Source organism: Silurus meridionalis, chromosome 5 (assembly GCF_014805685.1).
Source record: "Silurus meridionalis isolate SWU-2019-XX chromosome 5, ASM1480568v1, whole genome shotgun sequence".
In the NCBI taxonomy this organism is placed as follows: Eukaryota; Metazoa; Chordata; class Actinopteri; order Siluriformes; family Siluridae; genus Silurus; species Silurus meridionalis.
The window spans coordinates 11,633,120-11,647,013 of record NC_060888.1 but is presented as its reverse complement, the minus strand read 5'-3'; the positions used below and the strand labels follow the sequence as shown (position 1 = coordinate 11,647,013).

The 13,894-nt window shown below is 33.9% G+C and overlaps 1 protein-coding gene and 1 long non-coding RNA gene across 5 annotated transcripts in view; one reads left to right on the top strand and one right to left on the bottom strand.

The window, feature by feature from the left end:
• Positions 1-2,261: 2,261 nt before the first annotated feature.
• LOC124386160 lies at positions 2,262-11,526 on the top strand. The gene is made up of 3 exons (XR_006925850.1): positions 2,262-2,607; positions 10,969-11,065; positions 11,249-11,526. It is a non-coding gene; the product is annotated as an uncharacterized LOC124386160 (long non-coding RNA).
• Positions 11,527-13,134: 1,608 nt separating this feature from the next.
• csnk1a1 (casein kinase 1, alpha 1) overlaps positions 13,135-13,894 on the bottom strand; it is a 43,795-nt gene continuing 43,035 nt past the window's right edge. For all 4 annotated transcript variants that reach the window (XM_046849819.1, XM_046849814.1, XM_046849817.1 and 1 more), the window contains one exon: positions 13,135-13,894. This exon is cut by the window's right edge and continues 542 nt beyond it. The gene's annotated coding sequence lies outside the window, so the exon portion shown is untranslated.

The following is a 13,894-nucleotide window of genomic DNA, read 5'->3' as shown; positions in this document are numbered from 1 at the left end:
GAGTCAAAAAGCTTTAAAGTGTGTTTTTCATGAATTTATTATTAATTGAATAATTTATTAATTTATAAAGTATTATTTAATTATTCAAGTAAATTATTTACTTACATTGTATTTGTCTATTGAATAGTAATTGTTCTTCTTCGTGATCACTTCTTCGTGATACTGTAATTTGCTTTGTTAATTAAAAACCTTTTTGAAAGACTACTTTACTACTTTGTCTTTTATTTTAAATCACTTGTTTGATCTTTGTTTCATTCTGGCATGATGTGTTGATTGTGGTTAATGCAGTGTTGAGGTATACAAAATAGTTTGTATTTTAGGAAATAAAATGTGACAAATTAACTGTTTTTAGCTTTTCACGAACCTGTTAGGGCAAAGGTGGGAAGTAACGAAGTACAAATACTTCGTTACTGTCTTACGTAGATTTTTCTGGTATTAGTACTTAAATTGTTACTTTCACTCATTACATTTTTACACAAATATTTGTATTTTCTACTTCTTACATTATAAAACCAGGCTTGTTACTTTAGTTTCAATCTATTTGTTAAAATGTCTATATTTTTTTTCCTATTGTGTGCCATTTTCAGCTCATCAACATCAATCTACCACTGGTGAATAATTTCCTGGCCTTCACACACCACTAGTATGCTAGTTAGCGAAACTAACAAGCAAGGCAGAAGGCAAGAAGTTTGGGGTTAACGTGGATGACTGAGAACATGAATGAGAACTGAGACATTCACCTGATCATCATCATCTTTGCTCTGCTTATGTTCTATATGGTGAATGTTCAGCCTGGATTCATTTATTAGGTAACAAAATGTGAAATTTGTTTGGTATTAATATATTATTTAGGGCTGTCAAAATTACAATGCTAATAAGGGCGTTAAGGCAAATTAATTTTAACGGCATTCAATTTTTATTAATGCGCCAAGTCTCAAATCATCACCAAAATCCGTCGTGATGCGCACATCTGGTAATTAACCCTCTGGGGTTGACTAATGCGCCTGCGCATTTTGTGGAACTTAAATGACTCTGTCTTTTTTGATCGTACAGATAAGGGCAATACATCATTTGAAATTCTAACGAGTCTACTTTTGTTTGTATACACATAAGAAAATGCTGTAATTTTTTAAAATAAAGAAAACAGACAGGGGGCACTCTCTGTTGTGTCAGTCAGCTCTCTTCACAGACTTAAATCTCAGTGAATACTTGCCTCACAGTCATAATACATATATGAATAGAAACCAATTCACATCGAATACAAATATTCTCTGTTTATGTAATCCATATGAAAGTTAGAAGTTGTTTAGAAGTTAGAAGTATCTCCAGTATCACCGTCAGTCCGTATAACAGTCCGTGTGGAATCATATAAAAAGTTCGACTTAGTGTCCTGTTGATTTACGTAATTGAAAACACCATAATTACTTTAAAACATTTACAAGTATTTTTTTTATCATGCTCTATGTTGAGTATGATTTCACTAACAATAAAATTAATTTGCATAAAGCATCAATATTTGTCCATGCCCATGTCGATTGGAGTATATAAAAATGGAAAGTCTTTATTTAAGGTACATTTAGAACAGATAAAACTGTGCAATTAAGTTGCTATCAATCGTGAGTTATGACAATCATGTGAACCATTGCACATCTATTTATACCAATCATGTAACTGATGTGTTGCCAGTTAGCCTATTTCAGTGCAATATGTTCCTCCAACTGTTTCTTTTTAGTAACTCTTACTTTTCCAGCCTTTTGTTGTCCCAATCCCAAAATCTTAAAAACTTTTTTGAGACATCAAATTCAAAATTACTTTACTTTCCTTAAAATGGTACATCTCCTCAGTTTAAGCATTTGGTGTTTTTTTGTTGTAAATAAAATATGGTTTTATAAGATTTGCAAATCATTCATTCTGTTTTGATTTACATTTTAACCAGCATATCAACTTGTTTATACACAATAGCATGTATGTAATTATGTTATAATATGTATATATATAATATTATGTATGTATATATAATATTTTATAAGACATTTTTTACAGTATTTGTTTCTATACTGAAATGGCAATGGGTATGGTAAACACATTTTCCATGTGTGCTCACAGTCAGGACTGCCAAGATTCTAGCATGGGCAGAAATCTCCAAATTTAGAAGAAATATGAAAATTGTCAATTGAGACTTCCATAGCTGGAAAAACAGTCCCACCTCCAGAAAGAGTGCTCCTCCCCATTAGCAGCACACTCCAGATCCTCTCCTTCTCACACACTGTGGGTCACTGCCTGGGGTCATAAAGATTCACACATGGAGCCAATCACAGTCATCTGGAGGATTTCCCTTTTTCTTTGCTATTAATATAGCCTGCCTCTTGCCTCATATAAGGTAAAAGAAAGGTTTTTGCTCCCCAAGTGATGCATCCTTCAAAAGAGAGGTTTTCTTAGAAAACTCCCCCTAAGCAAACAGCGTCGTCCATTTGAAATGCACAGCTGCTATAGTCAACTTCTTCACATACTTGACACATTAGCCCAGGCAGCAGCACCATTCTGCCTAGGCTTTGTGTTGAAGACAGACCTTCATAATTTCACTTCTCTGCCATTGAAAATTCAAAGGTAAGTTTTCCTCATACACATTACATTGCAATAACTTTGTTTTAGTACGCAGCATGATTTATTGTGGTAAATGTATATTAATACATGTTACTATATGTTAACATGTTGGAATATTTGGTGAATATGATTTTTTTTATCTGGCACTGTTTACCATATCAGGTAAATGAAGCCTGCGCCTACTTAAACCAAATAATTACTATGCTTGAAACTGTGATTCAGCACCTTCACTACTTTAAGTCATGAATCATTACATCATGTGTGTATATTTAAAGAAATACATACACATGATGTAATGATTCATGTATATGTATTTTTTTAAATATACACACATGATGTACTGTGTGTATATTTAAAGAAATACATACAATCAAATATGTCAGGCAGGTACATATTGCTAGAAGTTACAGCTGTAAATATAAATCCATTTTATAGAAGAAATCAAGGATATCAATAAATTGCATAAATATGAACTAATAATGAATCATGAATGAGAATGAGTCTCTACCATATCTCAATGTCTAGGTTCATAAAGCAAAACAGAAAATGAGTGAGACTAGTGAAGCAGTGTCAAAATCCAATACTTCTTTCTCTCAAAAAAATAAAATAGGTAGATTTTAAAACAATTGCTAAATTTGTTGTCCTATGAAATCTAAATAATGTAGTGGCTTGACATTATTCCTTGTATTTTAGTGAACACTTGTATTGTTGAATGAACATGCATGTGTATTTTTGACAGATCAATAGATTAGACAGTGAGTGGAGAAGGTTCATGAACTGGAAACTATGAAGGAGAGAGGGAGGAAGCACATTATTTTCCTAGAAGTCTGGAATCAATCAGAGCCAAGTGCTTTCACATGACCCAAAAGCCCCAGTTTTTCCTCACTGTCACAGACCCCCACACACACACACCAAAAACATAGAAGCCCCTGGGTCACTTTCACATGAACAGGAAGGGAAATTGGGTTTTCGTTTGGGATTTGACCATTTGAGACCATCTCACATTGCTTAAAATCATTAAATGACACTATCCCAAAATCCCGGATATCCACAACCAGTCACTGCTATTTACTTTCATTTAAAGAATGTGGTTACAATTTGTAATTAAAAAAATATGTTTCCTTATGTTTGAAAGATTTATTGCAGAGAAAGGTTTTTCAAATAATAAATCATTATTATTTTATTGGACAGAATGTTTATTGTACACTGCTAAAAAGACAATTAACTGAAACTGACATGTCATTTGTCATTTATATAACCGTGAAAAATAGATCTTAAAAACCTGGAAGCCTAGATACTTATGGAAGGTAATAAAGATTTCCCCCAGGTAAAGACAGCTAAATTCACACAAAACATTGCTGATTAAAAAAGTAAAAAGTATAAATGATTCCAATCAAAAAGAAGGAATGTAGCATTATAGTACCTATTATCCCTTTAAATTTGAAGAAGAGCCCTAAAAATAGCAAAAGTTATCCCATCACCCTGTACCCCTCATGTTTCTCATTGCAATCACTTGAGGGGATGAGGAGAAATGAAAAATGACCTTAAAAGGCAATGTTTGCATGTGCAAGCGCATTTGCTCTACATTATCAGCACAGTGTCTGTGACTATGTAAACACTGTTTCTCCCTTTTTGGTGGAGGTGAGCATTTTGCACCAAGTGGAGTCTGAATATGATTTATTGTGTTTCTTTCTAACTTTATTATCTCTCTCACACACATACTCCATAATAAATTTGCAGAAGCTGTCTATATATCAGCATGAATCTGTGGTAGGCACATAATTAAAATGTAGTTGTCAAAGATCATAAGACACTTGTTAAATAATCTAAAGGATAAAGTATTGTATTGATGAAATAAAATAGTGTTACATATAAAATAAACTGTTATAAATCAATGTTATGCAAGTTTGAACTTTTTGTAGAAATCACAGGGTATATATAACAGGGCTTTATTTATTTATTTATTTTTTTGTTTTTTCATTATATAATTCAGCATATAGTCATGAATCTCATTATAAATAAAACAAATTTGGCCTTACTTGGTGTTTTTCAGCTGCATGCAAGCCAACATTAGTTTGGGTATGTTGTTCATTATATATAATGCCATTGTAAAATATTGACCCCTTGGCAATGGTCATTGCTTAATTTCTTGGCTTCTTCATCACCTTTGCTTCTTTTTGCCTTTTATGTCATACTGCAGCAGACTGTGTCTAGAAAAGGGAATGTATGCAGTCAGCAGAAGGAGACAAGGGGAGGGACATCTACACTTAGCAGTGACAAACTATCTGCTTCCACAATCACAAGCCATAAGAGGTTGAAAGAGTGTTTATCACTACCCCAGCTACATTTTCCATTATCCCAAAATAAGAATCCTCCAGAATTCCTTATATGGGCTTAAGGGGACTCCAGATGAGGTAGCTAAGGCAATCAAAAACTCTGTCTTGGAGACAGCTATACATAGCCCAGGAATTTTTGTATTGCATTTTATAAAATTTTCTGCTAGTTTCACATAGTAAATACTACTAAAGGTGAGAAAATTAAACAAAAAATGATGTTATAATCTTATAAAGAGTTCTTCTCAAATGCAGGCCCAACAAATAAGTCTGGCATTTCTCTCTCTCGCTCTCTCATACACACACACACACACGTGCACACACAAACCAAACTAATAGCTATAATTAACTACCTTAGTTAATTATTACCATATTACCCTTAGGACTGACTTATGTTTTGCTTCACAGTGTTGCTTCCTGTAACTGCTCGGTAAGGAACCATGATGTTCTGCAGCTTGGTGATTCAGATTTACATTTGCGGCATTTAGCAGACGCCCTTATCCAGAGCGATGTACAAAAGTGCTTTGAGTCTCTGGCAATGAATAAATCTACACTGGTACGCAAGATTATAAACTTAATATAAATATCTTGAATTCTACAAAGCAAAATTGGAAAGTGCTAATTTAAGTGTTTTAGGAAGAGGTAGGTCTTCAGTCGTCGCTTGAAGATAGCCAGGGACTCCACTGTAAGGACATCTAGGGGATTTACCATTCCAAGTGCTTGCAAAGAAAAGACCCTATATATGATTTGTTTATTCTGTGATTCATCAAAACACAGTTTACGACTTTAGTTTGACTAAGAAATCTAAGAGATTTATCACAGCCTTTAATATCCTGCAAGCTCAAATTGAATTAGCACAGAGAAAGAGTGCTATATGAGAGAGTGTAAGAAGGAGGAAGAATGAGAACTCAAACAGATATACTATGTTATTAGCCTGGAGGTACTGTGCCTATTCTTTAATTCAACATTCACAAGGATATGCGTTTTTTCCTGCACAAAAAAATTGAATGTGAATATGAATGAGTCCTCAGGCCCAAGGTGCAGTGCTGCATCTCTGGTCAGTTGGGAGTCTGAGATGAAGCACTGTAGCACGGGAAGAGGGACACTGCAACTGTGAACACACATCAGTGTTTGTATTAACCTTTTATTAGCTAATATAATAAAATGTAGATGAACTATTTTTGTGAACATATTTAACTATAGTGACATTTTTAACAGATCAGTCGGAGTTACTAATCAGAAGGGTGTGTTTAAATTCATGCACTTTTTGTTGCACCCCTTAATTTGTTTGGTTCAGTAATTAATTGGATAAAGGTTCTGTCAAATAAATAAATATGAAATGTTTTATAGATAGTATATAGCTCTTTGGGGTTTTTTTTTTTGTCAAAGCAATTTCTTCCCCACCCCCGGGGTCCAGTTTTCCCAGGAATCCCTTGGGAAATTATAAAAGGGGATTCCTGGAAATACTGTTCTTGGAGGTGGGGTTAAACATCATGCATGTCTGTTAAATTGTATCATTTAACAATAAAATTATTTGTTATCTGATTAAGTTGTGTGGTCAGCATAGGATACGCAAACAATGTATTATGCCACTGTAAATGCAAGTCTTCTCAGTATTTTGTCCCTAACAGAAAGTTACAAATAAAATCTTGCTTGTTTTAAACCACAAATGTGTTGAAAGAATTTTATATGATTAAAAATGTATTACTGATTGGTATAACAACTTATTATTCTAAATATATGATGGCAATTACTAATTATAGAAATCTAGCAATGGTTTTGTGTGTTAACTTAAACATAAAGGTTTATTTATTCCTCTCAAATGTGGGGTATGTTAGATTTCTAAATAAAAATAGCACTGTAGCAGGAATCTTTCAAAAAAGAGTTCAGTACCCATATTGGGAGCTAAATTATTAACCTTCTTTAGGCATCAGAGCACAGACGATGCTTGATCAGGGAGCTGGTTTAGTTATCTGGGTGAGGTTTTCAGTGATTTGGTTCTAAAAAACAGAAACTTGGTTCTAATCATTCTCTCTACTGTGATACACTAATAAGGCAAGAGATCTGAATTCTAATTAATATAGTACTTCCTGAAGTCAACAATTCAATTTTTTGTCAACATTCAGAGTCAGATTGTTGTTGCATTACTCCATGATTCATTCCACCACTCTATGCTTTACTCGTGTTATTGACACAGCTGACTGCTGTGGTGTCTTCAAGAAACTTCACATTATGGTTTGAACTGGATCTGGCTGTGAAGTTGGCAGTGGGTTGGCAGTGTTTACAGCGGTGGACTAAGCTCACAGCTCTGGTCTGAACGTAATGGCGGTGAATGTGTTGCCACCAACCTGAACAGAAGTGTCCTACTGAGGCAGTCCATGGGCCAGTTACAGAGTGAGATGTGAAAACTAGCAGGCCCAGTTAATCAGCCACTAGGGGATATTACTGAATGTTAAACTGAAGTACAATATGAACACTTTTTTTTTTTACAAGGAGACTTAGTGCCAGATAAAGAGTATAAATTGCCAGGGAGCCAGCATTGTGGGACAATCAGCCTGATGCCACAGGACAAGTTCTCACCATCCTTAGCTTCATTTAGGAATACTTAACACTGAAAGATGTATTATACACTTGTTAAAAACGCATTTCCTCACTCTTGCAGTATACAGTGTATGCCCACTCTCCAGATGCAGATGTATTTTAGCAGACCTATTTAAAATCTTGTTATTAGCTTTATATTATCAAAACAGTTTTATACAAGTAAGTTTGAAGAGCATATATGTTACCATGAAACAAATCTACAAGCTTTACAAAAATTCCTAATGACCCATTGCAAAAAACACAAAATAAATAAATAAATATTCTTGTAATATATACGTTCCTACTAAGTACATACAGTATGATAAAAAAAAATATAGTGTGGACACAAAGGATGCAGACATTATTTGCAGTTCCATTTTCGCCATGTTGGGCGAGCTTAAACATTCATATACAGTCTACAACAGTCTACATATACTTTAAGACCTCTCATTAACCTCTGCACATGTTTCATTGTCACAGAGGAGACCATTTGCAAGTCATGAATTTTATAATCCAAAAAAATAAAATAACAAAATTTGTCATGTGTTTAAGACAAGTGGCCAAGGGTTTTAATGCTAATAAAGACCATCAAATAAGGCATGTAGTTTCAAATCAATGCAGAGTATGTGGACAGGAAATAAGAAAACCCAAGTGTTTATCTTTGTTGTACAAGAGTACACATTTGAAAAGGGTATTATAATAATTACTGCGCAATTTGCCAAGTCAGTATACTCTGACTTGATATGAATTTTCCGGTCTTTACCACTCTTAACACATCATGTAGGATGCTTCTGCATAAGGGTTTCTGATTTTGTTATAAGGGACTTAGTACTTCTTAATTCCCTTTTGAAAATTGTGGTTTATTTTTTAATAGTGGTTAATTTTTCAAAGGAGTATGCTTTGAATAGTATTCTACCCTAAAGCAAAAGTGTAAATAAGAATGTGCTTGGACATGAGACAAAGAAGCAGTGCAATCATTCATAGGAGGTTTTTGATAACCATAATGTATGAACTGTTGCAAGAAACAAACAGCAGCTAACGTATTCAGCAAATCAGGCCTGAAATGTAAATTATTGTAATTATAAATATTCTATTAGTCATGCATAGTATAAATAATGATAGTACAAAATTTAATTGATCAGTTTAAATTTGCATCTCAACTTAAAAATATGCAACATTGGTAAAACTAGAAACTGACTATTCACTGTAATCTTAATGCATAACTTGTTTCATCATACAGATCATCAGAACATTTAGTCCAGATTTTTGCAAAAACTACAAAATAATAAAATAATTACAACACCTGCACCACCACCAGTCTACATTACAAAATATATGTTAAAAGATATGACCTCATACACACGAAGCATTGTAAAGAATATTGAATTGTTGCTGAATAAATATTGGGTAAATTCTAGTATGAGTTTTCGAGTTTGAATAAAAATCGCCAGAAATGTGAAACAGCTCTCAGTTTAGATGAATAGACTGATGTTGCCATCTTGTGGTGTATTATGATATTATTCCTTCCTTGGTATAAAAACATGCTATCAAAGTGACAGTGACAAAGAAAGTACAATGTTATTTTGATTTGAATTGTTAGCATAATCTAATTTAGTAGTGTTTACGAATAGAAGGGCCTGAAAGCGGATTGTGGTTGTATGTTGAGTAAATCAGTCATCATGATAAATAGAGATTAAAACAACAAAAGGAGTATATGGCATATCAATTAAAGGCAATCTGACATTCATATGCAGTTATCTAAATCTAATTCCTCTTCAAAATGATAATTGTTCGAGGTTTGAAGAGGTCACGGTTCGTACATATTTTACTAATAAAATGACTGAGGTTTTGATGACCTATTGTTTTATGAAATGTCTATGTATACATGTTAAAAAGAAAATTCATGTTTAAATGTACTTAAACATGGGTATGTTACAGAGGTGGGAAGTAACAAAGTACATATATTTAAAATAATATTTATTTTAATTTTATTTATATAAACATTTTTTTGAAAGCATTTTTACTTTACATCATTTTTTCCACAAGTGCCAAAAACCTGCATGGTATTGTAAATTGAAATGGCTAAATAAATAAATAAATAAATATATATATATATATATATATATAAAATCTCCTAAACCTCTTTATTTTATTATTAAAATTAACTGCTATCAGTTAAAATGTACAAACTTTCCACTACAGATCTGTTTAATAAGTGCAAGAGCATTTACTGTACCAGAATTTTAGTACACACTCAACCATGCAATTTTAATCCAGCTCCAGCTTTGTTTTTTTTAGTTCTTAACATTTAGTTGGTTAGTTAGGTGGTATTTTCCTGTTATCGTGTCTTTAACTGATTAGTCCTTATTAATAACTAATTTAATCAAACAGATAATCCCATAAGTAAGTGAACCTGTTCTAAAAATAATAAATTCTCCATTAGCACTGATAATGTACCTAAATCCTTCAAACTGCAGCTATCAACCCCCAAATTAAGAAACCTGACCTTGACCCTTGTCAGCTGTCCAACTAGGGGCAAATATCAAACCTCCCCTTTATCTCCAATATTTTAGAAATGGTTGTAGCACAGCAGTTATGCTCACATCTACTTGGGAATAACATTTTTTAAATGTATCAGTCACGTCAATCATGTAACGTGGTAAATGACCTGTTATTAGCCTCTGATCATGGTTTTGTCTCCTTACTTGACCTTAGTGCAGCTTTTGACACCACTGATCATCATATCCTCCTTTCTAGACTAGAAAATAATGTTGGAATAAAGGGAACAGCTCTCTCCTGGTTTAGGTCTTTTTTGACTGACTGCTATCAGTTTGGTGATGTAAATGGTGAGTTCTCCACAATCTCCGAGGTAAAGTTTGGTGTTCTGCAAGGATCCGTGTTAGGCCCACTGGTTCTCTCTATATATACTGCCTCTGGGTAAAATTATACATAAACATGGTATTAGCTTCCATAGCTATGCTGATGATACAGTTGTATATTTTAGCAAAGCCAGATGAGAGAGATCATCTAAAAAACGTGCAAGTGTGTAAAATACTTTAGACAGTGGATGCTTAATAACTTCCTTCTGCTCAACTGAGTCTTTACTAGTTATAGAAAATATGACATCACCCCTGTTTAAATCAGCCTATACTGCTCCAAATTAAATCTCGCATTGATTATAAAATACTACTACTGACTTATAAAGCACTTAAGGGTCAGTATCTGTATGCAGTATCTGAGTGAACTTCTGTACCATTATGACCCTCCATGCCTACTTAGATCAAAAGGTGGAGGCTATTTTTGGTACCTCAAATAATAGAGACTACAGCAATTTCACAACGCCCCACAGTTATGGAACAGCCTTTAGTGTACATGACTCAGACACAATCTCAGTGCTCAAGTCAAGGTTGCATTAATTTATTTATTAAAGCCTTTTTATGTTTTTTCTTAGGTAAAGGAGCAGATCTGGAGGGATCATGGATATAGTGTGTTTGATGAACTGGGATATTTGTATGCTGTCGTCCCCTCACTTTCACACGTTCACTCAGGTTAGTTAACAGTGGTGTGGTGGCCCGTCTCTTATCCCAGAGATCTCTCATGCCTATGGTCCCTTCTGGCTCTCCCTTTTAGTTATGCTTCCATAGAGAGTCTTTTGTCTAGAGTCCTCAAATGCACAGTCCTTAACTTTTATACAACAAGGATACTTAATAACCCATATCTTTCTCTCCCAGTCAGCTCTCTTCTCTCCCTAGTCTCTATCTCTAGTAAAACATGCCAGACTGCCCCTGGATGGAGTTCTCTTCAATTGGAGGCCTCTCTGTGCAACTGGGGATGGTTTCTCAACAGCCTGGGATCCATGAAATTAGAGTAATGCTTTGAGGATAAATTTGGACTGTACTTAATGTCAACAGACTGCTACACTGACTTGGGACTACAGTTTGCATTTGATTATCACTGCTCACCTCAACATCATTTAGCTGTAATAAATGGGCATTCTGTGTCACCCAGATGAAGATGGGTGTGTGTGGTTCCTCTCTTCTCCTTCCTTTATACCATCTCAAAAGAACTTTTCCTTGCCAGTCACCACCAGCCAATTTACACTTACAAATCTAATTCATTCTTTCTTACTAGATTATTTGTGTAAAGCTTGTAATTTGACAAGTTGTGACAAACCATAGCTGGCAATGAGTTTAATTTCCACTTATACTTTTCACAAAAATTAGATTTCAGTCAGATTTGCAACTTTTAGTAATCTAAATCTTATTTTAAAGTAAAACGATACATTCAGGAAAAAACAATACCCCTAAAAACATCTGAATCTGTCCCGCAAAAAATGTCTTATTTCATCTTAAACCATTTTTCACATTTTTTCCCCACAAATCCTGGTTTGTGTTAATTATGCATGTGTACTTAGTTACCCCTGATTAAATACCGCACTGTCAATTTATTGTAGTTAGGAAACTGGGTAGAGCAGAGTAGTCCTCATATTAACCTCTAACCTCATAATAGTGATTATATAGGCTTGGCTAATAAAATAGTAAATATTCACAGAATCTGTATTTTAACCCTGTAAGACCCAAATAAGCAAAACATTGTAAATAGTTTTCCCATGCCAGATGTTCTAAGAGGCCTCTGATGAATATATATATTTTTTAATTATGCATAGTAATTTTTTAGGGATACATAATATTGCAACATTGGGCCTATAATTTCAGCATTTGTAAGAGCTGCAAAGTCCAAGAACAAACATAGCATCAACAGTAGCAATATTAGCAACAGTGGCAATATCAATCAACCAACAGTTATATTTATGAACTGCAATTAATGAAAGAAAAAAAAAAAAGAGAGAAAATAATTACAAAACAAAATGAAAACTGTCAAAGAACCAGTTTCCATTGTTGACTTGTCCGATTCCATTTCAACATCACTCTCTTTTCACTCACATCTCTTTTGAAATATCCATTACAATGAAAAACATCTCGAGGAAAGTTTGTCATTTGAGTTTATAGCCTTATGGCAAGACCTACAGTATCTCACAAAAATTAAGACACCCCTTAAACTTCAGCACCCATTTTAGTGCATCTTCTCAAGTGACAATACTATAGAAATGGAACCTCAATATATTTTAGTCCATGAACAAGACATGTGGCTTTGCATGGTTAAATGGCCTAGAGCTCATCACTCACTCAATGTTAAGTTTCTATAGTATTTTCCCCCGGTAAGAGATACTAAAATGGTTACAATGGGACCTATTTGCTATAAAAAAAGGGGGTTTCCAAAAAAGGTGGACTAAAAGTGATGTCATTTAACAACTACTTGTTTTAACCGGGTTAAAGGGGAAAATGGAATTTTTTTTTTTTTTAAGAAAACCAGCACACACACACACACACACACACACACACACACACACACACACATATATATATATATATATAAATAATGTGTGTGTGTGTGTGTGTGTGTATGTATGTATGTATGTGTATGTATATATATAAAGCTAGTTGAAAGAACACCTACAGAGTTTTGCTATCTATTCAATTATTTTAACTTATTGTTTCTTTGGCTTCAAAGGCAAAAAAAAAATAGTGCAACGATTCATTTTAAATTAGAGTCTGGGTCAGAGTTTCTCAGAAGTCATTTATTCTGACATGCTAAAAGGGAATAACTTACACTTCATAGAACATCCAGCAATAAAATACTTTAAGCTGGTCAGGGAGAAGAGGTTGATGAAGAAAAAAAGAGCAGGGTGTGGGGTGGGGACAACCCTGAAAACCATGTTACTGGTGCATTGTGGCTAAAATCAGAAATTCAAGCTCTCCCTCAAAGGACCCGAACATATACAAAAAGAAACCCTACAATATACTGTTGCATTAAAGAAAAAAATATATACGGCACAGAAGATCACCACTAGAAAGAAAAATGCTGCTTACAGTCCCATGGGTGTTCTCAAACAGAATGAGCTTCACCTCAGCAGCAATATAAACACCTTTTCCCTAAACCGATTTATTCAAAAGAAAGCTCTACAAAACATTTTCCTGATTAAAAAAACAAACAAAAACAAAAAAAACCCCACTGTGGCAATCAGAGTTATTTTTATATAATGGGAAAAAAAACAAAAATCATCTGTGTATACAATTTTTCTTCTAAGCACTTAACAAATTTACTGAAGTGATGTCTAATTTATAATTAATATGCTTCTGTTGAGTTCATTCTTTTATTTATTTTTATATTTTGAATATCAAGTACAATAACTGTTAATGCAGCGGTCTAGAGAGAAATCTAGTAGTCACTAGAATTTTTCATCGTCACATTAGAAGCTCTTCTACATCACAACAGGCAGAACCTTATCTTCCTAATTTTTCAAAGAGATGTCTGCT